This window comes from Passer domesticus, chromosome 1 (genome assembly GCF_036417665.1).
Source record: "Passer domesticus isolate bPasDom1 chromosome 1, bPasDom1.hap1, whole genome shotgun sequence".
Lineage (NCBI taxonomy): Eukaryota > Metazoa > Chordata > Aves > Passeriformes > Passeridae > Passer > Passer domesticus.
The window spans coordinates 138,461,814-138,485,752 of record NC_087474.1 but is presented as its reverse complement, the minus strand read 5'-3'; the positions used below and the strand labels follow the sequence as shown (position 1 = coordinate 138,485,752).

Genomic DNA, 23,939 nt, shown 5'->3' with positions numbered 1-23,939 from the left:
CAAATCCATGTTTCCATGAACAAATAGCTGCTTCTAATTTATAAAAAGGATAAGAACTGCAGGGAAAATTTTTGTCTTGTGGGCTGCTCTTCTGCAAATTTCATATGCAAGGAAATTCTTATATTGTAGGTCATCTGGTTTATTGGTAAACTAAGAAGGCTGAAGGGAGAAAGGGGACTGATACCACATGAGGTGCAGAAAAGTCTCTTTAACTGCAGAATCTCAAAGCAATATTTTTCAGGGTGTTTCCCACTCCGCTTCTCTGCTTATGTTTCTTGTTCAGCCCACAGCCTGTTTGCCCAGTGCTGTTCCAGTGCAATGCATAATGAAGAAATATTTTAAATGGGAAGCAGTTAGGGTTATTGTAACAGTAAGGCTGAAGTATTTAGAAAGCAGGACATTTTAAAGTCAGGGTAAGGAGAAACCAGCAGTTTCTATTTCTCAATTTCTGTGTTTTGGAGCTGGCTGACCCCAGTACAGGCATCGGGCACAGTAATAACACCTTTGGGGAGCAGCGTTGCCATCTGGGCCCAATGGAGCTGCGCTGACTTACCCCACCTGAGAATGCAATCTGTAATCTTTCACAGGTGGATTTGGCCAGAATGAGAAGTAGCAAGATGAGGAAAAATGAAAAGCAATGATAACAAAGTTACCACAGCTTGCAATGAAAAATCACTTTCAGACTTTTGTAGTCTCTTTTCATCTCCTTTTTGGTTCTCACCCCACCCCACCCTGGGTACTTTGCTCATTCCCACTTGTGTGCTATTTATGCAACATTTTTGTGGATGTTAGCCTCCTGATGGACCTGGGTCATGGATGCAAAGCCTGTCCCACAGGCCACTCTTCCCCTTATTCTGCTGAAAGAAAGCCGGTCCTTACAGCTCCCTTCCTCACATATGACCACCAGACCTGTGGCACCATTACCCTCAAACTAACAGCATTTAGCAAGTTGAAAGTAATTTTCCAGTGGTCCAGCCAAGTAAATGCTTATGAGGACACAGAGCATACACAGCACCTCTATGTATACACAGAGGAGATGATCTAAAAGTTTCCTGTTACTGTAGTAGAGCTACTAAATGGAAATTGACGGAATGTGAAGAACATTATCATGGAAACGTCAGCAAGCAGACTAGCCTGTGGGAAAACATCACAAGAAAAGGAAAAAAGAGATCCCCTCCACATCTGAAAATTTGGATGAAGTGCTAAGCTGCAGGGGTTGGTTCTTGAACTAAATGTCAGTGCTTTGGGGTCGGTGACCTTTCCTCTACAGTACTTTATTGGTAGTGTGATAGATAATTTATAGCTTTAAAAAATGCTGGAAGGACATACTCTTTCATGGAACATATGGTTTGGATTTGTACTAAGTCCATTATTCTTATTTCTGACAATCTATAACAAGTCTATATAAATTTGTTACCAAATTGCTATTTTTTTAATAGATATACAAAGTTTCTATTATTTGATGATATTATTGTCACAGGGGTACATATGTCAAGCCCAAAAGCTCCTATGAAATGTATGCGTATGTGCCAGGATTTCATTTGACATACAGACTTTAATTTTAAATGCAATCATATAAGCAAAAAGGTTTCACTCTATCAGCTTGAATTCTATGTAATAATAGCCTTTTGGTTTTTTTCGTTCTTTTAAATAAAATTGACACTGACAGCATATTGGCAAGGTTAAAACAATACTGTTATTACAAGCATTTAATCCCAATAAAAAGGAAATAATGTACCTTTATTTTTTTTAGTATTCCTTTGAAGCATTACAGCCTGATTACTTCATAATATCTTTATCTCTTAGTTACTCCTTGCCAAGACTGTGCTTCACTCCTCTGTCTATGAAGAATGTCATTTTCTCCCCAGACAGAAACAGAATTTCTTTCAGTGGCTGTGAAATTCTTTCCTATTTCTGATACTCTTACAAGGATCTCCAGCAGTGATTTATCATGGGAAATGAGTTTTAATTACTACCATAATTTGCATTGACATTGCAACAATCTGTAAGCGTGTTTTCCTTGTTTGGCCGAATGTGATTGTTTGCATGAGCAACAACTTGCCATTTCCTTCATGCTGGTGACACTGAGAGAAATTAGTGCATCATCTGCTCCCTCATAAGTCAATGGGGTTTTGCTTTCTACTTGCATGGGAAAAGAATAAGGTTCTAGGTAAGAAATTGCTGAATGAGCTGCTTTTTACACCTTTTTCTTTACAGAAAGTTAATCTTTTCATGAGATTCAAGAAAAAACATACAAAACCTTTTGTTTCTTTCATTATACTATCCTAGCAGCCAAGGGTCACTGCTGAAATGTTATGTCTGCTAAAGACTGCCAAGGTTTGTCATTAAGCACGATCACTTGGGAATGTTCCAAACATTAATACTTTTATATTTGAGATAATGATATTTTCAGTCAAGCAATATGCAATTTTTGCCAAACCCAAGCAATGCAAATGCAGCTTCTCTTTGGTCGTATTGGCAGGACCTGTATCACGTGGCAGGTGTCCTCCACAGCTTTAGTCCCCTGAGAGGTTGCTCTGGGGCCCTTTTGGAACATTTTGAGGTTCCCTCTTGACTTTGAGCCTGGGTTTCCTCTGCAGAACTAGCCAGGATTATCTGGAAATGATGCACATCTGAGTCTTGTCCCAGCAGGAGAAACACTCCTGGATCCCACACTGTGGAGGAAGAATTTATCATTGCCTATTTCCATTATTCTGCCTCTCTGTTCATTTTATGACAAACCATAATAAAACAACTAGCAAATGTTCAGTCTTGCCATTGTTTGTAGTGTATTTTTCAAATACAATTTGTTATTTTCACTTTTCAAAAATCAACGTCTGTGACAAGGCAATTCTCCTATTTTCACACCGCACATTAACTTCACCTGTACAACAAACAGATCATCCTATTGCCACTGGAGATCAGCAGTTCCCCACCAACACAGACAGAAACAAGAATGGTCTGTGTCCTGGTTTAAAGGACAGGTGCCTGACAAGGAAGGCGGGAAGCTCCATTGGAATGGAAAATACGACCTCCTTCCCTCCTAATTATTATAACTTTGGAATTATCGGGTTTTCAGGCAAAGATATGGGAAATGGAATAACAATTCTTTACTATAATTTACATATATATGTACAAAACAAAGGAAATAAACAACAGCCAGGAGCCCCCGAAGCCCTCCCTCAGCCGCGGGCCCTTTTCCCTGCGGTGCAGTTCCGGGCACGGCCAGCAGGGGCGCTGCTGGCTCCCGGCCGGGCGGGGTGGGCGCGATGATTCCCCCGCGCCTGCAGGGGGCGCTGTGGCGCGAGTTCGGCCGCCTCAGCCGCCTGCACAATGGCGGGAGCGATGGAAAAGGGCGTCCTTTGCAAACCCCCGGGGAGCGGCTGGTCCTGCTGCCTCTCCACGGGGTGAAATAGGCTGTAGGAGGAACCTCAGAAACAGCAAGCTGGAACAGCAGGGGCAGGCACACCCGGAGTGGCAAATAAAGCAAAAGCTCTGAAGCCCACTGGGTGTCAGGTTAAAGTGTAGCAAGAGAAGCCTGAAGCAGTGGCAGAGAACAGCAGCGGGGCTCCCACACACGGCCTGGGGAGGTTCCCTCAGCGCTGGGAGGGGGCGTTGGGATCCCGGGTTTTCCCCTCAGGCACCCCAGCACACAGCCCACACACGGCCCAGAGAGGTTCCCTCAGCACTGGGGGAGGGCATTGGGGTCCCAGGTTTTCCCCTCGGGCACCCCAGCACATGGTGAGGCTCCTTTCAGTGAGATCGGGTGTTGAGCAGGTCCCAGTTCAATGGCTGCTCTTACAAGCAAAGGGTCACCCATGGTAGAAGAAGCAGTAAAGGGCTGAACTCTCCACGGCATTGGATTCTCCCTGCAGCAGTAGCAGCCCGGCACCAAGACCACGACTGTCTCACCTCTGATCCTGAGAGAGAGCTGAACCCAGCCCCTCAGGCCCCAGCCAAAATGTCATCGTATCCCTGCATTTCCCAAGACAAAAAAAACCCCAAACCAGCTAAGTGACTGCAGACAGCTGCACTCTTGCCCCCATCTTGGCTACATCTTTTGTTTCTGTTAAGCATCCATCGTATCCATCATTCCCATCTCTTAGGCAACAAATGGGAGAAAATTCCCTGAGAGAAAGGGAAAAAAAATAAAAAAATCCTAACCTCCAACAGTCTGCTCCTACATTTGACAAACCTGTATCTTAGTAATAAAAATACTTTGTGCATACAAATAACATTTCATACAAAGATCCCTGTTGCATTACAAAGGTTGAATTATCATCATCCTTATTTTACAAATGGCCTGCCAGTGTCACAATGAAAACCATTATATCATCGTTCCTTCAGCTGGATCTTTTTAATCACTAGTGGCCAGGGCTGAGCTTAAAATGCAACTCCCATGCCAAATATCAAACTAGAATTTAACCCTCCTCATTGTCCCCTGGTGATGTTTCATGGAAATAATAGCAATGAGCTTGAACAGGTTGCTGAGTGCTGCATGTTTGTAAAAGAACATCCCTAAGACCGGTGAACATTCCACCCTGCCAACAGTTTGAGCTGTTCCTGGAGTAAATCAGGACTTAACTAGTTGGGCACCCCTCAGGAAGTTGTAAAACCAAGCAGAGAATTACAGCTATAAATGTAGGGTGATGTCAAGAAAGAAGAAATCAGCCCACAGCACTTATGATTACAGAGCAGACAATCTTTCTTTAGGAAACAAATTACTGGGGGTGAGTCTGTAAGTATTTTCATTCTGTATGTGCACTGGAAGGTTTTGAGATCCATTCATGGACACAAGACAAAACAGTTGGTAAGAAATTCATCCTTCCAGTCAAGGTCATAGAAGGTTAATCTGTGGAAAGAGAGCAAGGCAGTACAATTTGCAGCCTGGAAGACACTGGAGGAACAGAAGAGAGCACAAGTAAAGTCCAGAGCAGAGCCAGAGTAAGTCCAGGGTGAGTGAGATGTCCTTATTGCCTCCCAGACCTTCAGAAAGTGGCAGATGCTGGCTCAGCCTCCTTCTAGTCCACAGGGAACACCTGCAAGTGGAGCCCCTTCTCCATGATGATGGCGACAGTTCATCCTATGTAACTGTCTGCTATACACGCTCAACACCAATATAATTTGGAATGCATTTTTTCAGGGATGTAACTTCACACAGGTACCCCTGCAATAGATCTGACTGGAATTTTGGTCCAAAATGATTTGTTAGATCAACAAGTTTAACTTCTGCAAGTACACAAGCTAGAGGATGTGTACAAATATATTTGTATTCTTTAGGGTCAAAGACTGATTAAACTAGGAAATTTCAGTCTTCAGGTAGTTTAACAGTCAAAGCTGTAAGCAAAGAACAGGGTAGGCTGAGATTCCCAGTATCTACAAACCCAAGAGATATGGGAAAAGAGCTCCAGCATGAGAAATTTCAGGCAACTTCTCACCCCCCACAGAACCTCTCTCAAAATGAAAATTCCTTCCTAACCCAAATTTGTGGTATGATATTAATCTTATAAGCAAGAAGTGAGGGTTCAGGCTGAAAAACTTCAATATTGTCTTAAAGCATGTGTGCCTTTTCTGCATTCCCATTGCTGGCTGGGGGAAGCCATTCATGCTTCAGGGGAAGTCAAAACATCTCCATGAGCTCTGAAAAGTGTATAATTGCCATTTGGATTCTGAGAGGAAAAATCCCTTCCCCATATATTTGCAGAGATTTTGAACTATCTTGCACTGAGCTGGAAAAGCCTTGAATGAAATACAAGCAAGACAGAGAAGTCCCCCAGCCAGGGCAAAAAGGGGGTGAGTATGGTTAGCTGTGACAAAACACTTATTTTTCAAAGTCTGTAGTCCTTTGTTGATAGCACAGCATTAACTTTGTCAGCAATGATGGTGTTATTTTAATATTACAGGGACAGTCCATTGCAAAAGATAATGGAAATGTGTTGCCAATTATAAAAACCATTCTCTGCTTTTGTTTCTTCCCACCTGTGTGCCCATGCTTGCCTTGTCCTGTGAAACTTCTCGTGGAACGGGACTGGCCTCCTTCTCTCTTCAGCAAAAACTCAGCAGTGCTAGTATCAGCTTTACCAGAGCGCAGCAGAGCCATGTGGATGTTTATGGCAATAGCAGTGCTACTAAATACAAGACAAAGTTACAGAAAAGACAGATTTTTGCTTCCAGATCTTGTTCAACTCCTCTGCCAATACCCCCAGTTGGGCAAGTTGTCTGTTATTTGTACATGCTGAGCTACTCCATGGCACTGGTTATATAGTTTTTAATTTTTCCTAATGATTCTACAAGGCTGTGAACAGATGTATTTTAAGTATTACCCAGTTTTTCCAGTTCACTCAGAATATAGCAGTAACCTCATCAAAAGTGGGTGGACTCTTGCAGTACTGATAGGGACATATTGCCCATCTTCCTTCCTCCAGATTCATAGACATTTTTTCATATGCACTTTAATTATAACAATAAAAATGTCTACTGGATATCCATACATTTCACCAGCATGCCTGGTGGATGCCCCCTGTCTGGGTCAGTGCATGTAATTTTTTGTCTTCTATGGAATTAATTCAATTCAGCTGAGTCTGAGGAATCGCACATATGAAGTCTAATAGAAATGTGCAATATATGTTCCTAAAAACATGAATCTCAAGAGGAGTAACCAATAAGTAAACACTGGGAATAATAGGAAAAAAATCCTGCATTTTGTAAATTCAGCAAGCTAAGAGGTATGAAATACATGCATGAAAGTTGTTGCCTTTGACTGTGAAAAATACATTTCACGGTCTTGTGTAATGATAATTTCATGCTACATGGCTGTTAGTTAATCTGCTTTTCCATAGCTGGGTGAAAGTGCCTAACAAGATGCTTATCCCCTTATAAACCCTGACTTCAGTAGTTTAAAAGCCCATCACTTTTTTTATTGTAGCTCAACCTAGCAGTTCAATATTTTAGCCTCAGAAAGTCAGAGAAAAGCTCTCACAGAAGGATACAAAACCCCAAACTGAATTCCTGCATTTGTATCCAGCTCATGGAGTTTTTTAGCTACCTGTCTTCGCATCGGTAGCCACCATCCTTCTGTGGGCAGCCCAGCCCAGAGCCCTGCTGCAGGGAGAGCACACTGTCTGTGCTGTGCTTAGTCCTCAGAAGGGGCTGTAAGCCATCCCCAGCAGGTGGCAGGTGGGAAGCAGAGTCTCTGTGAAGTAAAGATGGGTGAGGTAAATGCTGTGAGGTGAGCAGAGAACTGTTTCCTTAAACTTACACAGCAAGTGGTTGTTTGAGTAGGGTGCAGAGGTGGGTCTTCCCTTACTCTGCCTCCCAACAAGCATCTCCCACAAGTGTTTGCATTTCTCCTAGGTGGAACTCATTTCTTTCTGCTCAATTTTGTTAAAGCTTTTCAGCCTATTTGCACTTTGGATTCACCTGGCATCAACTTCCAGCTTTTCTACTCTGCTGTGCCTTCATCTTCAAGGCATTCTGCTGCCAGCTTTACTGACATTCTCCTGGGTTTCTGTATTTTCAACTCCTTCAAGTCCCCAGCAGCTGTTGGACTAGTGAAAAAAAGGGAAGTAAAATATTGGCCAACAGTGCAAGCAGGGAAAAGAATGACCAAAATACCTTGGAAATCTGGGTAGAATTATTTCATACGCACAAAGGATCTTATTTTGATTTTTCTGTTTTAAACACATCTGGACTTTAGAAGGATGAGAGGTCTGAGTCCTTCTCTGCAAAATCAAGTGAAGTTGCAAAACAGATCCAGATACCAGTGGCTGTGTGGCTCAAGGACTGATAGCTAGAAGCATTGAATTTACATTGAAGTCCTTCCTTGAGCCTGTTTCTGCCTAGAAATGATCTAATGCCATTATTGTCTGTTGGCTCACAGGCATCCTGCCTCTGGAGTGCGGGAAATAAAACCTGGTGATGTTTGTTCAAGTTTTGGAGAGTGCTCGCAGTCACTATTTCATGCCTTTTCAATAACTTCATTGGAGAGAACAAGTATGGAATGAAAATGCTCTCATTCCTCCAGACCAGAGTTGATTATACCACTAAGTCAGCACTCGGATAACTGGTCTGTGCTGCCTGGACAAAAAAAAAAAAAAAAAAAAAAAAGAGCCTAATGTTTATCTTCTGTTCAGAGAAAAGTTTGCTTAGTTACTGACTACAACACTACAGCAGATATGTGGAACGTGTGGCCCAGACATGTTCAGACCAATAGACTACAGCAGAGATAGTAATAGCCTGATTTACCTGCTACCTGAAATCAAAAAACAAAATAATAGTATGGATCTTTGTGCACATTAGGACTTTTAAGGAAATATGTGCAGACAGAACTGCCATAGGAAGAATGAAGGTCTGTCAAAACTAGGTTTAGTAAAACTATTTGGGCTTTCTTAAAACTTTTGTTAGGAATTAAAAGAGGAAATTTTGCTAAGAATGGTAAAAAAGTGGCCGGTTTTGATATTTTCTGATTCAATAATTTCTGACCTTTTTTCCTATATTTTTAAAACTAAAAATAAGCCAAATATTTTAATATTATGAAACCCAAAATATTTTAATTACACAGAACTTTCCTCAGATATTTTTTCATTTCAAAATGAAACCATATTTCAATATCCTAAGAAGCTCATAAGAATGAGTTTATACTCTCTTCATATTTCTGTCACATGTTTAAATTGTGTTATTTTGATGCATTCACTTATTTCTGTCTGTGTTTTGCCAAAAGTGTAGTACTCAAGTGTTGATAGAAAAACACCTTAGGAAACAAAAGTTGAAAGTCACATTACAAGTGTTTCTGGATAGAACAACCTTGATGTGATGAATGACAAATCTCAAACAAGGAATCCTATTTAACACTTGAATTCATATTCAATCTACAGTGTAAAACAAAGTATTTAAAGAAATCAATGGGAAAAGATGAATTCACAAGAAGCCTTAGGTAATGGAATTTCCCTTTTTGTGCTCTTTCAGTATGTTTCACTTTGTGTCTTATTTGCTTGTATCCATTCATGACATAATGGAATATTATGTTAAGTATGTTATCCTATCTTTTTCTCAGTTTTTCTAAGCCACCAGTATATCTAACATTGCTTCATTGCAAAGATGCCAAGAGTTAACAGGATTAAAAAATTCAATCAGGTAATTACACAGATATTAAGGATCTTTACAGCTGTGTTACATATATTTTTCTTAATCCTACCAGGTGTAGAAATCCTCACATTTCAAACTGGAAAATGACTCAAAGGGAGAAACGCCTATTTCACTGGATACTTAGTACCTTAGCTAATGACTTCTCAGTTGTCTGAAACATTTATGGTGGTTGACTAGTCTTTGCAAAAACTTAAATGAGGAATAGGATTAAATGAGATGCCATATTTACTCACCAGTTTTCTTCACTTACATAACATACCAAGTATCATATAACAGAGAAGCAAGATGTCACATTCTTTTCCCCAAAACCAAGATGCTTTGTATTCAATTCACTCCTCCCAGGAAGACACAGTCTGCTATAGACATTCATGTAAGTCGATGCAACCTCTAAAAGCTGAGCAACTATCCTGCCTGCCTTGATGCCTCAGCCCTTCTCCAGCCCAGCCCAGGTGACAGATGACCCACATGGTTGGCAGAGGAAGCAGAAAGCTCTTCAAGAATGCTAAGAGCTCCAAAAAGTATGGGGATGAGTCCAAATGTCAGGGTCCTGAGAAATGTCTCCCTCTCTGAGAAAAGCCAGGTGTAAGGTACTGCACCTGGGGAGGAATAATCCCAAGTACCAGTACAGGCTGGGGGCTGACCCAATAGCACCTCTGCAGAGACGGAACTGGAAGTCTTGGTGAAGACAAGTTGACCAGGAGCTGGCAGTGCCCCTGTGGCCAGGAGTGCCAGTGGTATCCTGGGGTGCATCAGGAAAAGTGTGGCCAGCAGGACAAGGGAGGTGGTCCTGCCTCTCTGCTTGGCCCTTGTGAAGCCACATCTGAGAGCTGTGTCCAGTTCTGGGCTCCTCAGCACAAGAAAGACAAGGAGCTGCTGGAGAGGGTCAGCAGAGGGGCACAAAGGTGATGGGGGTCTGGAGATTCTGAGGAGAGACTGGGGGGGCTGGGCCTGTTTAGTCTGGAGAAGACTGAGGGGGGATCTCATCAACACCTATAATACCTCAAGGGCAGCTACCAAGGTGATGGTGCCAGACTTTTTTCATTGGTGCCCAGTGATAGGACAAGGGGCAATGGCCATAAACTAAAATACAAGAAGTTCCATCTCAACATGAGGAAGGACTTCTTTACATTGAGGGTGGCAGAAGACTGGAATAAGCTGCCCAGGAACGTTGTGGACTCTCCCTCTCTGGAGACATTCAAAACCCACACGGACACATTCTGGTGTAGACTAATTTATTAATTAATAATAAACCTAAATTAAATCTAATCTAAACTAATTCTATGATTTTGTGATGACAAAGATGATATTTGGATAACTAAGCACAGTCAGTCCCACCCTTATACCTTTGCCGATCATTGTTAGTACACTGAACTTTGTTATATCTCAGTGCTATCCCTTTACCCCACATACACCAGTACTCTGGCCCTCACAGCTTGCCCTTCTACTAGCACATTTTGCCAAAATTCTCCCTCCCTCTTAAGAGAGCTGGAGTGACAGCAAACAACTGGGCAGTTTCAAATAACCCAAAGACAGGAGTCGCTTGGTGTTCTGAAGTTGTGTCATGTGTATATACAAGTTACCTTGAGGTTGCCGAGTTGTTTATACCAAAGCTGGTCAGCATGCCAGATTACTGTTTCAGGTGAAGCTGGTAAATGCACAGCTAGAGCACTCTTCCAAATGTTTTCAGGAGATCCTGGTTAGACAGTGCCCAGGCAATGGAGATAAAATATTCCTATGCAACCCCACCTGGCTACACTTTCTATGCAGTCCTCCAACACATCTTTTTCTATTTGGGATGTTCCTAAGGGAATATTTACACAGGGGCTTGCAAAACAGTGAGAATCATTCCAACCTATATGTCTTTTTCGTGATGGCATACCTTGTGCTTTGAAAAATAACCACTGATCCTGCTTAGCTTGCTGGATAGGTGGCCAAGTTTCAAGTACTAAGTTTGCAGCAAAATGGTTTCATATATGTTTCCATGGATAGCATCCAGAATTGGAGAAGGCTGGTACAGGTGATGCTGGGACCAAAGATGTCCTGACTGACCTGTCAACCTGCCCAGGCACAGTTTCCCCTGCAAGACTGATTCCTAGTGTGTGGCCTGTTCCCACAAAAGTGTATTTTTACTAAGCTGTGTGCTTTGATCAGAAATTCTTTACCCTGAGGATGGTGACGCACTGACACAAGTTTCTCAGAGAAGCTGTGGATGCCATTCCCTGGAAGTGTTCAAGGCTTTGTTGGATGTAGCTCTGAACAACTGGGTGTACTAGAAGGTGTTCCTGCCCACAGCAAGGGGTTTGTAACTAAATGATCTTTAAAGTCCCTTACAACCCAAACCATTCTATGATTCTGTTCTGTGAAGGAAAAGACAGCAGCTCCAGTTGGGCCATGAGACACACACCATCCTAAAATAACCCAGGGCCTGACTCAGAGATTCTGAAAGCCAGAGGAGAAATCCCAGCAGGGTTTTCTCCCAGGCTCTCAGTCTCATTAAGTGCATGCAGTTCCAGAGGTATTCTGAAAATATCCAAGTAAGTATGCAGCGCCTTTCTGCTTCTTTTCAGACTTTAAATAGGAATAACAGCTTTTGCACTTTCACATTTGTTTTGCTTTTTCTTCCTTTCAGATGAAGTCTCAATCAATACAGGAGAGAGAAAAGATAGCACTTAGGTTCATTCCTGTTCTTAAATAAACCAGACTGGTGAAGTTTCTGTGGCTGATGGACAAACACTTGTGTCATTTTAGAATTGCCAAGGTTGGAAGAGACCTTTAAGATCACCAAGTCCAACCATCAACCCAGAAATCTTTGCTCACATCAGCCCATCTGGTACATCCCACCACCCCCAGCAGCACAGCCCTGCCCACAGCTCGTCCCTGAGGCAGTCACTGGTGCATTAGTTAGCCTCAAACCATGGCCCAGAAATGGACAGAACAGGTCCAAAGTGACTCAAGGGTGAATTTAAATCATTACATGATTCATGTCATTGTAAGCCTGTATTCTGGTACTTCTTTATTTATCACAATTGATACCCTTGCTGCTCTGTGTTGCGCTTAATCTGCACTCACACATTGAATTGGGCTATTTAAAGCTGTGGGGGCATCTCCACTGGTGCTGTGGCTCTGATGCAGGCTGCGAGGTGGGACCTGGAGACTCCTGTTCTACCCCCATGCATCGCCATGCCCCCCACAGCAGACAGTACAATTCAGCCCTTACTGCGTGCCTTGCCACTGCATCCTGTGCCTGTCCAGGCTGTTGCCCTTCCAAGATCACAAGTGGCATTATTTTACTTCTCTTAGACTTTGTGAGCCTGTTGTGAAAAAACAGAGTCAAGCTGAGACACGACATGAAGGAATTTGGACTATTTCTGCTGTGTATTTGGGCACAGAGATTTTATTTGCCTGTAATAAGAAACATTACCTTCTCCTCCCCCCAATAAAGTGATTCCTCTAATATTTAAGTTTCAAGACCATACACTGTGTTTATAACCCTCAGGCCCTGAAGTAAAATAAGATTGAGTTTCCCTCAGGTAAGTACTTCCAGACACTTTATCTGCTATATCATTACAACTCTACCCTATTTGTTACTGTACTGTGTAACACAATACTTGCATTATATTCCACATAAAAAGCTGTTTCTGCAGCATCTTGTCATCATTTCACGAACGCAGCTTTGAAGCCGTTTTGAATTCTGAATTCAGTGCATAACAGCGAAGGCTCAAGTGCACAACACCGTATTATTTACTCAGATGGGGTTAATTGCTGAATAAAAGAATGGTTCCTTTCAGTTTACCTTTTTACAATCTCACTCACACTGGATATGGAAGACAGGTAAGTCTGTGATAAATATCAAACTTTCTAATCAGAAACGAGCCCAGTCGTATTTGAAATCTTGAACTTAATCCAGAATCAGGAAATGCAGCCACTTGTGTTACTGTTGCTGAAAGAAGAAAATGACCTTTTTATTGTAGCTTACATTCACTATTGTACTTGTGAACCATGGGGAATGAAGCAGAAGAAATGCAAAGGCTTAAGGAGACCTTCTTTTAACAAGAAAACTGAAGTCGGGTGCAATAAAAATATATAGCCAATATAAAGGTTGTGATTCTCCAGGGGAAATCTGTGACTTTGACATGGATTCACTCCTAACAAATTATTCCTGCTTCCTAGCTACCATTAATATTTCCTTTCAGGCACCCATTGCCTTAAATTTTACTTGATTTAGCCTCAATGAGGGTTCATTTGAATGTAGAAAAATTAATAATCTGAACTTCTAAGAGGAATAAAAAAAGTTAAATGATACTATAAATTATTAAGTGGAGATTGACTTTCAGCAAACTTTTTTATTTCTCAGCAATGTTCCAGGGCAAATGCTTGCTGGATTATTTCATAATGACTCTCTGCTGATGACTAATTTACAGCTGAGCCGGAATCCTGGACCAACGTCAGTAACAGAGTGCCATAATTCAGTGGTGTGCTCTTGGACAGCAGACAGTGGTACCAGAAGAGACTAAATGTTGGACCAGAAGACATGACAATCATAAAATTATACACAATTTATTTTGTGATGTGGAACGCAGATGGAATTTATACTTTACCTAAACTAAGTTTTTTACATGATCAGTTTATTGTGATGCCCTTCTGTGTTAATATTGCAGCAGGGGCTAGATTTGCCAAGCAGCCAAGCAGTCATAATAATCTGTAGGCATTTAAATTAAATGGATGGATTTTAAAACAGTTTTAAACTTTTTCAAATGTTTTAGAAATACTGAGAGCCTTACACATTACCTCAGGATGTCTGATTTTTTTTTTTTTAAATCAGTTAACTTAATTATCTAGAGAAATCAGAGCCTAGCTATGAGTAAAAGTTTAAGTTGATGGGTCAGGCAGTGGAAAGATGTGAGAGCTTTCTGTGCATTTTCACAAAGTCTCAGTATCTTGTAAAAGAGACTCAGCCTTGTCTTCTGATCCCTAGATCTCATTTTTCATGCTCTCTGATTTTGAGGATAAGATTATTTTTTTCCTTTTCACTATTTCTACTATAAAATTATCCAGAAGATACTTAAAATGAGATAAAAATTTAAAAAAAGAAAAACTCATAGGAACTTCCTTAAGCTTGCATTTATTGAATGAGATACTGACTTTGACTGAAAGGGTAACTCATACTCATACTTACTCAAAGTAAACTCATACTTTTCTGGAATAAGGTCTTGTGAATTTTTTCTCCTCAGCTCACCAACTCTTACAGGTCACTGTGAAAATTTTACCATAAGCTTCAGCTGGAACAAATGCTAGCCTTACCTAGGTGTTTTCTTGACTGTGATGGGCAAGGATTATCCAAGGCCAGCACTAGCAATGCTAGTACCAGAAGATGGGAGAATTGCTGAATAAATCCCATCAGAAGCCTCTGCCAGCAGTAGTGTGTGATTCCCTGGTGTCCCACCTCAGCAATGGTGGTTATGCTGTGTCCCCTGAGTAATACTGTGATCCCATGTCCCATTAACGCATGGAGTTGAAACTCTTTGAGAGCAGTAGCCATGCTCAGGGTAGGAAGCAATTCTATAGTCCCGCCTTGCTGCAGTGGAGATTTTAATTTTTTTTCTTTGCTCTCTCTTTTTTTTTTTTTTTTTGATTCAAGAAGATGGAAAATAAGACCTTCTGAACTGAAAAAGAAGAGCAATGAAAAGTAAGAAAATGCCAAAAATTGCAGCTGTCAGTCCTGTAGTGAGGTTGAACTTGAGATCTGGGAGAATAACCTCCATGTTACTACTTTAAATTATTTAGATTTAATAGAGGACAGAAGTGGACATATCTGGCCAGAAAACTGTTATGAGAAGCATCCATCACTCATTATTAGCTCTGTAAATCCACTAATCTGTGTATGTCTCTAACCTGAGCACATAGCACTGACTGAATAGCACATTTACTGAAATATAAAACTAAACCAGCCATCTGCCCCTTTTTCTATGTGAATGTCTGTTCAAACATACCCGTTACAGAGAAATTTCCACTGACTTCCATCCAATATTTATTTGCATAGAGTGTAGTCCTACTTGCTGTTGTATGAACAGTGTCCTCCAACACAAAGTCTTTCCCTAATGTTCCTAAGATGTATTTTTATGGATTAGTTATGTCCTTTCTCATTATTAGTTCTGCTGAGCTAAGGAGGCTGAACTGTCCAAACGTCTTCTCACACAAGAAACACTCCCTCTTCCAGCCGTGCCATCCCTTCTGGATGGACTCACACACAGTCTTTTCTGGAAGCTTTGCCAGTAGCATTGACCTTTCCCTCCCTCTACTGGCACCTCCCAAGATCAAATAAACCTCTTTCACATGTATCATGCTGAGGAGTCACAGGCACCCTGTAGCAGACCAGTATCCCCTCATTTTCCTTCTGCTGTTTCATAGTGATGAAATAACATAACAGAAAAATTTTGCAGTTTTTACATAAAATTATGGCTTGACCACAAGAACAGTGTTATTTTAACCTCATGCTGCTATTGCATACCTCCTCTGAGCTGATGATGCTTCCCAGTTTGATATCATCAGCAAGTGCCACTAATATCCTTATTTGTGTGTTAAAGCAATTCATGAGAACATTTTGTAAGATTAGTTCAAAAATATCTTTCATATAATCTGTCAATAATATCTTTCCAGTCAATTTTAATACCACTGCCAATTACCATCCCTGTTTAAAGATTTTTTTGCAGGTTCAGCACAAAAGCTGTGCACAACATATTTGTACCAAAAAAAAGAATCTCCCTCTTAGTGGTTTTGCAGCAGACGACAAGCATTTTGCAAGATTTTTCCTTGTTCCAAATATGCATTATGTCACAGAAGAAGGTATCACCTTCAGTCTGGTTTGATCCACTTTGTCATATCCATTTCATACTCTATTCTGTTTTATGTTTTCCCCTGTCTTTTTTTATTCTTCTTTTCAGGATTTTCTCTAAAGCCTTGCACACTGTTGAAACACACCTGAGAAACCTGGCTTTTCCAGAATCTCCTTTCCTTCCTTTTCAAACTTCTTCATCTCCACCTTGGAAGTGAAGCCTTGCTGCTGGACACCAGAAAGTTATGCCCTAAAACTGCAGGATACGGGTGTTGCAAAACTCAGTTTAAATCAGGAACTCCTAACTTGAGCTTCCATCTAAGTTCAGAGCTCAGCTAGCATTTGTCCCTCCTTCCCTAGCTATGCTGGATTTGATGTCAATGTAACCCTTCAGACAACAAGCAGGAAAGGCTGTTAACTTGCTGGTGTGGCATTTGGAAATATAGCATGCTGAATTCCTTTATTCTAGCTCCAGTTGTAATTCAACAATGACTTTGTGATGACACAAGAAAGAGTTAACAGAACAAAAAAACCCAAGTTCTGCTTCAAGTATTTTTAAAACTTACTTTACGCCACAGAACTGTGGAGAAAAACATCTCAAGGGTTGCTCCTTTTTTCCATTAGGTTGTCTGCTTTTACAGGTGTTGAGTTGCTGTAAGATCTGAAAATCTCCATACATGAAACTGTGATGGTGAGATGGTCTGGAACTGAAACACTCAACCTGCCTGACCCAATGCTTGCAGGTTTATAACACAGTCACTTGCTAAATTGACAGTAACAGTCTGGAGTACACCTAATACTATGAAAGCCAGAGATCCAGTTTTCTCCCTGGTAGCTGGTTCACCTTGTCCTGGAGCAGTGTAGATGAACTGTCTTCCTCAGCCCTTAGGGGAAGGGTCAAATGGTCACAGTATCCACCCACCAAACAAATGCTGAATTTCACTGGTAATCTTCATAATAGAAGACAGATCCTGCCAATTCCTTCCTACCATTTTTTTTTTCTGTAAGGATTTGCAAGATATCTTTAAAATTGAAATGCTTATGTACCATTATTCTGCCAGAAAGCTGAATCAAGATGAATATTTTGAGTCAGAGAGAACAGAGCTGACATTTTTGGTGTTGAATCTTCTCATGGCCATTTGATTCCACTAGACTCCTGTAGTGTTCATGGTATTACTGGACAATTCACTTATGAAGGAAGCTCAAGAGCTTTTAACTGAGCCTGTTCCTCCAAGAATGGTCAGCTGTTGGGTCAGCCCAGAGAGCTCAGGAATTTATTCAGTCAGCTCTTGAAAACCTCTAAGGATGGAGATTGTACAATCTCCTTGGGTAAATTGCTACCCTGCTTGATTTGTCACACTGGAAAAACTTTCTCCTTTTACTCCATTGAAAATCTACTTTATTCAATTTCAGTGTTATCTTGTCCCTTCCAGGTTTTCTGAACGTTTTGCCTTCAGAGTTCTTCCCACAGGATCCTATCTACCCATTTCCTGAATGAACCAAAGCCTGATTTCCTGTAGCCCAGGATCTGTACCCAGTTATTCCCCCTCCTCACTCCTCTCAGGATCTTCAAGTCCACTGGCTCATGGGCACTAAAATAGCAATAGATGATACTGCATTTCATATTGCCAACCATTTCTTCCTTGTAAATAGCAGATCTAGCTTTGCATCATTCCTGATAGGTCCATTGACTACTGCTGCCAAGAGGCAATCCCTGATTCTGTCCAGGAACCTCTTTGACTGCAGCATCTCATATTCTTGCACTTCCAAAAAATGTCAGGAGGTTGAAATACCCCATGAAATCCAAAGTCTCTGATACAAGAACTTTCTTGAGCTGTTTAAAGAAGGTTTTGGCCACTTTCTTACCCTATTCAGGTGGTCTGTAACACAATTCTACCAAAATGGCATCTTTACTCAGCTCTTTGATCCTGGCACACAAGCTCTCAGCCATCCCATCGCACACTCAGCCCATCACCCGTGCCATACAAAAGCCCCATATATTAAGACTGTTCCTTAACAAGGTGCACTCCTCTTCTGTGTCTCTCCTGAAGAGCATGTAGTCATGAGAGCCTACCCCATCTGAGTTATTCCAGTGATGCTGTAGCTTTGTAAATACATACAGAGCTCTACCTCTTCCTGATTCTTTCCCAGGCTCTGTGCTTTGGTGTACCTACACAACAAAACCAGCTTTAGCCAGTAGTGATGACAAAATGACAGTTTTCAGTTCTCAGAGAAGTAAAGAGAGAGGTCAGCAGAACTGATACCTCCCACTTTCAGAGGGCAAACTTTGGCCTGTTTAGGAGACAAGTTGAGACAGCATATATTTTGTGCAAAGACACCTCTTTCCCTGGAGTTCACAGAACTCATTACATTACTGTCCTAGCGTGCCAGCCATGCAGAATAAGGGCAGAGAAAGCACAAGGGAAAGAATGGTGGACAAACATAAATAAGATCCATACAAATGATTATGCAAAATATTAATCCATTTAATTTCTTCTGAACTCAAAGAAGATGTTAGGCTATGAGGAGGAACCCGATGAAGTAAGAAGATAATAGATGTCATTCAAAGAACTAATAAAAACATTGTGAGTCTGTTGTCTATTTTGCACCTCTCAACATATTATTTCTGTTATTAGAATGTAGAACCTGTGCATATTTCTAACTTCTCTGAAGCTAACCACAACATGAAGCAGATACTACAGGATGTCCACAGATGGCAAAGGGGATTTTAGTACCATGACTGATTTATACTGCCAGACAACACAACATGAGCAGGCTGATGGAGTAAGACTTTCATCATTGTAGAAATGCTTGAGGCATAAGTAGAATTGTTCCCAATCCCAAATTAGAAATTTTGGGTCAATTGAACCTGATTTGTTCCAACGTGGGATTTGTTCAGTGACTTGTTTCTATATTATCCTGCTCTATACCTTACAAAAAAAATATTACCTGTTAGTATTTTTTATATTTTTCTGTATTGATGCTGAATCTTTCTGACCAAGAAACACCAAGAAGTCAAAGGTCACTCAAGACTTGTTCCACTCTTTTGAGACAGAGTCCTCAGACAGACAGAACTGCTTTTCATGCAATTTATTTGCTGTGAAAAGGAATGGAAGAAAAGTAAAGAGATGACTCATAATAAAAGGTTGTTCTAGATTGTATCTGATCTGGAATTTCACATCTGGAAAGTCAAAAGGCTCGGTTTTGCCCTTTAGGTGTGGAAAAGCGAGTATGCTTTATAAATAACATGTTCTTTCACTTGAACAAAAATAATAGCATGCTGTACGTGGCATTCCTTCCCTGAATAGGTGAGAGTGACATGGGGGCAGCAACATCTGAACTGAAGAGGGAGGTGAATCAAATTCTAGCTCTTCTTACTTATCACAAAAGCTGCAACTAGAGAGGTACAAATCAATCTGGACAGAATAACAGCCCAGACAATTCAGTGGTTTATTGAATATGACTACAAAATGTACTTTGTTTTCCATTTTGTCAAAGATAATAGAAATCTGACAGATACACTTACCGGATACAGATTTTTGACCTGTCCATTTTATGCTTTTTGAAGATGGTGTGGTTTTGTGTAAATTGCTTTTCTATATCATTCCATAAAATTCTATAATATTCTGTTCTTCAAGGATTCCTGGTCCTACTAGCTAGGCCAGAAAGGTCCTGTTGGTGGCCCATCAGACAGTCTGGCAATATCAGGCAGCTCTGCTCAGCCCACTGTCTTTTTTCTGACTCTGACTGGAGCTGGGAGTAGTAGAGAAAAAGAATCAGTCCAACATACAGATCCAAGAGCCAACAGGATCCTCACCTGCTCTCTCCCACCTGGTACTTAAAGCATGGACTGCCATGAGTGAAACCTGGCATCTAATCTCCAGCCTCTGAAAAGTTGGATGAGCTTGTGATAAACCCATTAGATTCTGAAGGTCTCCCCTAGGTGTGTGTTTAGTACACAAGGCATCTCTAATGACATAATTCAATGAACCAAAATCTCACATTTTCTTGAGCCTTTGGCATTATTCTCTCCTTCTTCCCAGTCTTGAGAGGGCAACAAATGCAGATTTCCCAATGGAGTTTTTGATGTGAGAGTATGACTAGAATCAATTGATTGAATATGAGCTGACAACTATTTACAATATTACTTACAGGTTATTTTTAGCTGTACATATTGTGTAGATAGATGAAGTGTCCAGTAAAAGGAGACTCTCTGTGTCTTTTATAGCTCATTTGGGAGAAAGGAAGGCTCATCTTCTCCAGTCTGGTTCTGTAAGACAGACTGAGCTCTGAGCTTGTGGATGATCATGCCTGGGAGAATGCGAGAGTCAATTTCTCATCACACATGGCAGTTTGGCTACCCACGTGGATGTTTCAGCATCCATGGTGGTGCAGAACTAGAAAAATTACTCACCTGTGATTTCTGTGGCCTTCTTCCAGCAGAGATTTTCAGCATCTGATGGTGAGGCATATTTAAGCTATTCCTAATGGATATAAACAGCCCAAGCTTGAGTCATTATATGTTCTTTTGCATGCATCAGCCTCAGATACATTTTAGCTGTCTTGAAAATTTGAAGTTTCACTGCTTTTTAAAGTCTACAGCGTAAAAAAACAATTTTACAGTGATTTATTTAAGGTTCTTGCCTGGATTCACATGGGTAAGTCTCTGCATATTGTTGATATCTATCAGAGTATCTGCTCAATAGGGTGAAAAAAATATATGTGCATCTCAGAAGTGAGGAAAAATGCAGAAATTTCCTTATAGTTAAAGGATCAAAATTATATTCCTTTAAGCCCATGTGAAGAAATTTTCCAAAAATCCTGCAACCAGTGTATTTTCTGCCTTTTTATTTCTTACATGCAATACACTGATGTAGTTGAGAACAGAAATACTGCTGTTTTCCTCTTGATTCTCTTTGGCCCCCTCTCTCCCTTTGCAGAATGGCAGAAGAGATTGCTGAGGAGACCAGGACATCTTCTGACACAGCCTCCACAGCAAGGACACAAAGATCCTTCAAATGCTGTTGCAGAGAAGGTATTGCTGCCTGTATAACAGGCAGATTTCAGCTCAGAAAGCTACAAGCTGGGTTAGTTTGGTCTCCAGATTCCACTGCTTGGAAAACTCTGGTTTGATGGAGAGTTTTGGCACAAAGCTGGGACTGCTCCTTTGCAATGCTTACTGCCATGCAGGTGTGGGGCAGACAGGGCACAAGGTGAGAAGGGATGATGGTGCAGAGCTGCCCAGGGGGATGCTGCCAAGCAGGGGTCCTTACAACATGGAGCTCTTCCTCAACTGTGGGAAATGCTGTGGCAGCTATTGCCATGCAGAACACACAGCAACTCAGGACACCAGCACATATCTTGGAGCTGGAGGGAGGCCACAGTCCTGCAAATGGGTCAAGCATGTGCTGACCACCAGGGAAGGAGGTGAGAGACAGAAGGATGAGTCTGCCCCAAAATCAGCTTCAAGATGTGCCTGTTAGCAGAGAAAGCGTGCTCAGCAGCTCAAGCACTGTGTGGCAAATCATAGGCCTCATCCACCATGCAACTCTTGCACCTTGAAGTTGGGGTTAGGGCTCCAGGAAAGGCTAAGCAAATGCCAAAGGAGCTCACTGTGAACTTCTGACCAGGGGCCAGATTAACTTTCCTGCTACTTTCACAGCTCTACACTGCACACACAACAGAATCTGGAGTGGTCATGGTTTTCCACACGTAGACAGCTTTGGTGGCACTGAATTAATCTGCACAAGGTCCTCTACCAGCTGCCTCAGTCAACTGCTGGCACCACATGGAAATTGGAACCAGTTTGATATGTCTTCTAAGCAACTCATTGCAGGAATCTGACTTCTGGTGTCATCCCAGCAATCCTGTTGGCCCTGGGGCCATTATCCCCCTGGGGCTATTATCACCCCCCTGCCAAAGGAAAGGAGCAGGCTCCACAGCCAAACCTGCAGCCCGAATGCAGCTCAGCGTGGGCTCACATTCCTCCTGCACAGCTGTATCGTGTTGCTTGTGTGGTGCTTTGCATGATGTGAGGACAGTGCCACTGGCAGGCCTGAGAGCTCCTGTCTTCTTCATCATAAAACAGTGTTTAGGGCTGGCTTCAGCTCCAAACTCACAGCTCCTCCATCTGCACTAAGTTGTAAGGGGGAAGCAGGAGGGTGGGAACCCAGTTCCTGCAGCCAGCTCTGGAGCTGAAGGAACACCATGAAATACAACATTGCCTGGTCTGCAGGGCGACAAACTTGCAACCTCTGAGCTTTAAATGGATTAGTTACACGCCATCAAACTCTTGTGGGCATTTTATTATTCAGAATTAAAGTTACCTGATTTCAGCATAGCTTAATTCCACTCATAATGCAGTTAAGCTAAATTTGAAAATGAAGGCTTTATTACAGCTGGTAAATCCTCTCTGCGTCTCCAGTTAACTTTGGATTAACTTTCTGAACAGACCTTCCATGCCTGAACCCTGCAGGTGGTTGACTCAGTTATAGCATCTGTCACTCCTCTCTGCTAAGAGTGCCAGGAGAAAAACATGTGCTGAGATGGAGTGCTCCTCACTGCAGGCTGAAGGAGCAGGAGAGCGTCAGCCAGAAACTACTCCCCATGCAAGTCAACACTTAAAACACTTCTTTCCAGAGCTTAATGGCCAGCTGCCTCCTCAGGCAGGTCTCCGTGCCGGGGCAGCAACACAGGAGGGGAGACTGCCTCCCTGGAACAGGAGATCCTGTCACTGCCACTGCTTTACTAAATTGCCTAATCTGAGACACACAAAGCATGTCATAAATAGAAGTGGAGAAGATATTAAAAGAAAAAAGAATGAAAATAAACCCTGAGGCAAAATAAATAATAAATTATTTATGTAACTGTATATCCAAATTATATAAAACAAGGGGACCAAAGCTGCCCTGGCAGCATCTGTTTTTCTCAACTGAGAGAGGTGCACCCTTGTGTCCTCTTTAGCCTTTTCAAGGTGAAGGGCTTTGATATGCTCTCTTGGCTAGGCTTCCCCACTTGCAGGGCTCCTTCTGCAGACTGCTACTTGCCAAGTCTTTGCACAGGAGAGTTGATACTTTCTAAAGATGATGAGTCTAATGGTCAAGGTGACAACCTTGTGTATCCAAGTGTATCCAGGGCTCAGCAGCTGAGTGGTCATTCCTAGTTTAGGAATGACATGTTAGACCTCATGTCTCACAGCCACTGGGCTTTTCTGCCTTTCTGATGTGCATGCACGTCTGTGCTTCCCAAAGTGACCAGAAAGGCTCTGGTTCTGCCGGAATCTGAACATTATTCACTTCAGGAATATTTGTCTAAGATGTCTGGTTGTCAAGGCCAAATGAAGCCTTCACTTCCTTTACAAATATTTGTGCAATGACCTATAACTACCGGCCAACATGCCTGCCAGCAGTCCATTACATGACATCCCATTTTACAATTACTATTATCATTTGATAACCTCTTGAGGTTAAGAATACAGATGTAAGATCTCCAAGATTCCTAATGGGAATACTTCATTTCAGAAGTATGTTTCCCCTGAGGATGACATCACCACAGGGACACATATTTCAAATATTTTGGCCACCATATTTTGAAAGCTTATTTGGAAATACAAAAAATGCTTTCTGAGCCCTGAAAGAGCTATTCTATTAGTCTCAAGTAAACATACTACCATTTAACTCTTCAGAATGACTTGAGCAATAACAAAACAATGTGTCATAGGAAACAAAATAAAGAATTGTAGTGTAGCTAAAAAAAGAATATGTTTGGTATATATTTTTTGTATTTCCTGAAAATAATTCTTTGCTGGATACTATGTCAGGTTTTTTGTGATGAGGCAGTTCAAATGGAGCCTAAGCCACAATTTCAGAGCAGGATCCTTACTACCTGGGCATTTGAACGCTAATTTCAAAACAAACAAATGGTCAGTGTGCACAGTATGCCATTAGCTAAACTGAAACCCTTA

The 23,939-nt window shown here is 41.6% G+C and overlaps 1 long non-coding RNA gene across 1 annotated transcript; it reads left to right on the top strand.

Annotated features, from left to right (window-relative positions):
- The first annotated feature begins 3,665 nt into the window (after positions 1-3,665).
- Positions 3,666-10,410, top strand: LOC135282466 (uncharacterized). Its single transcript, XR_010348623.1, has 2 exons — positions 3,666-5,793; positions 7,390-10,410. It is a non-coding gene; the product is annotated as an uncharacterized LOC135282466 (long non-coding RNA).
- Positions 10,411-23,939: the final 13,529 nt, after the last annotated feature.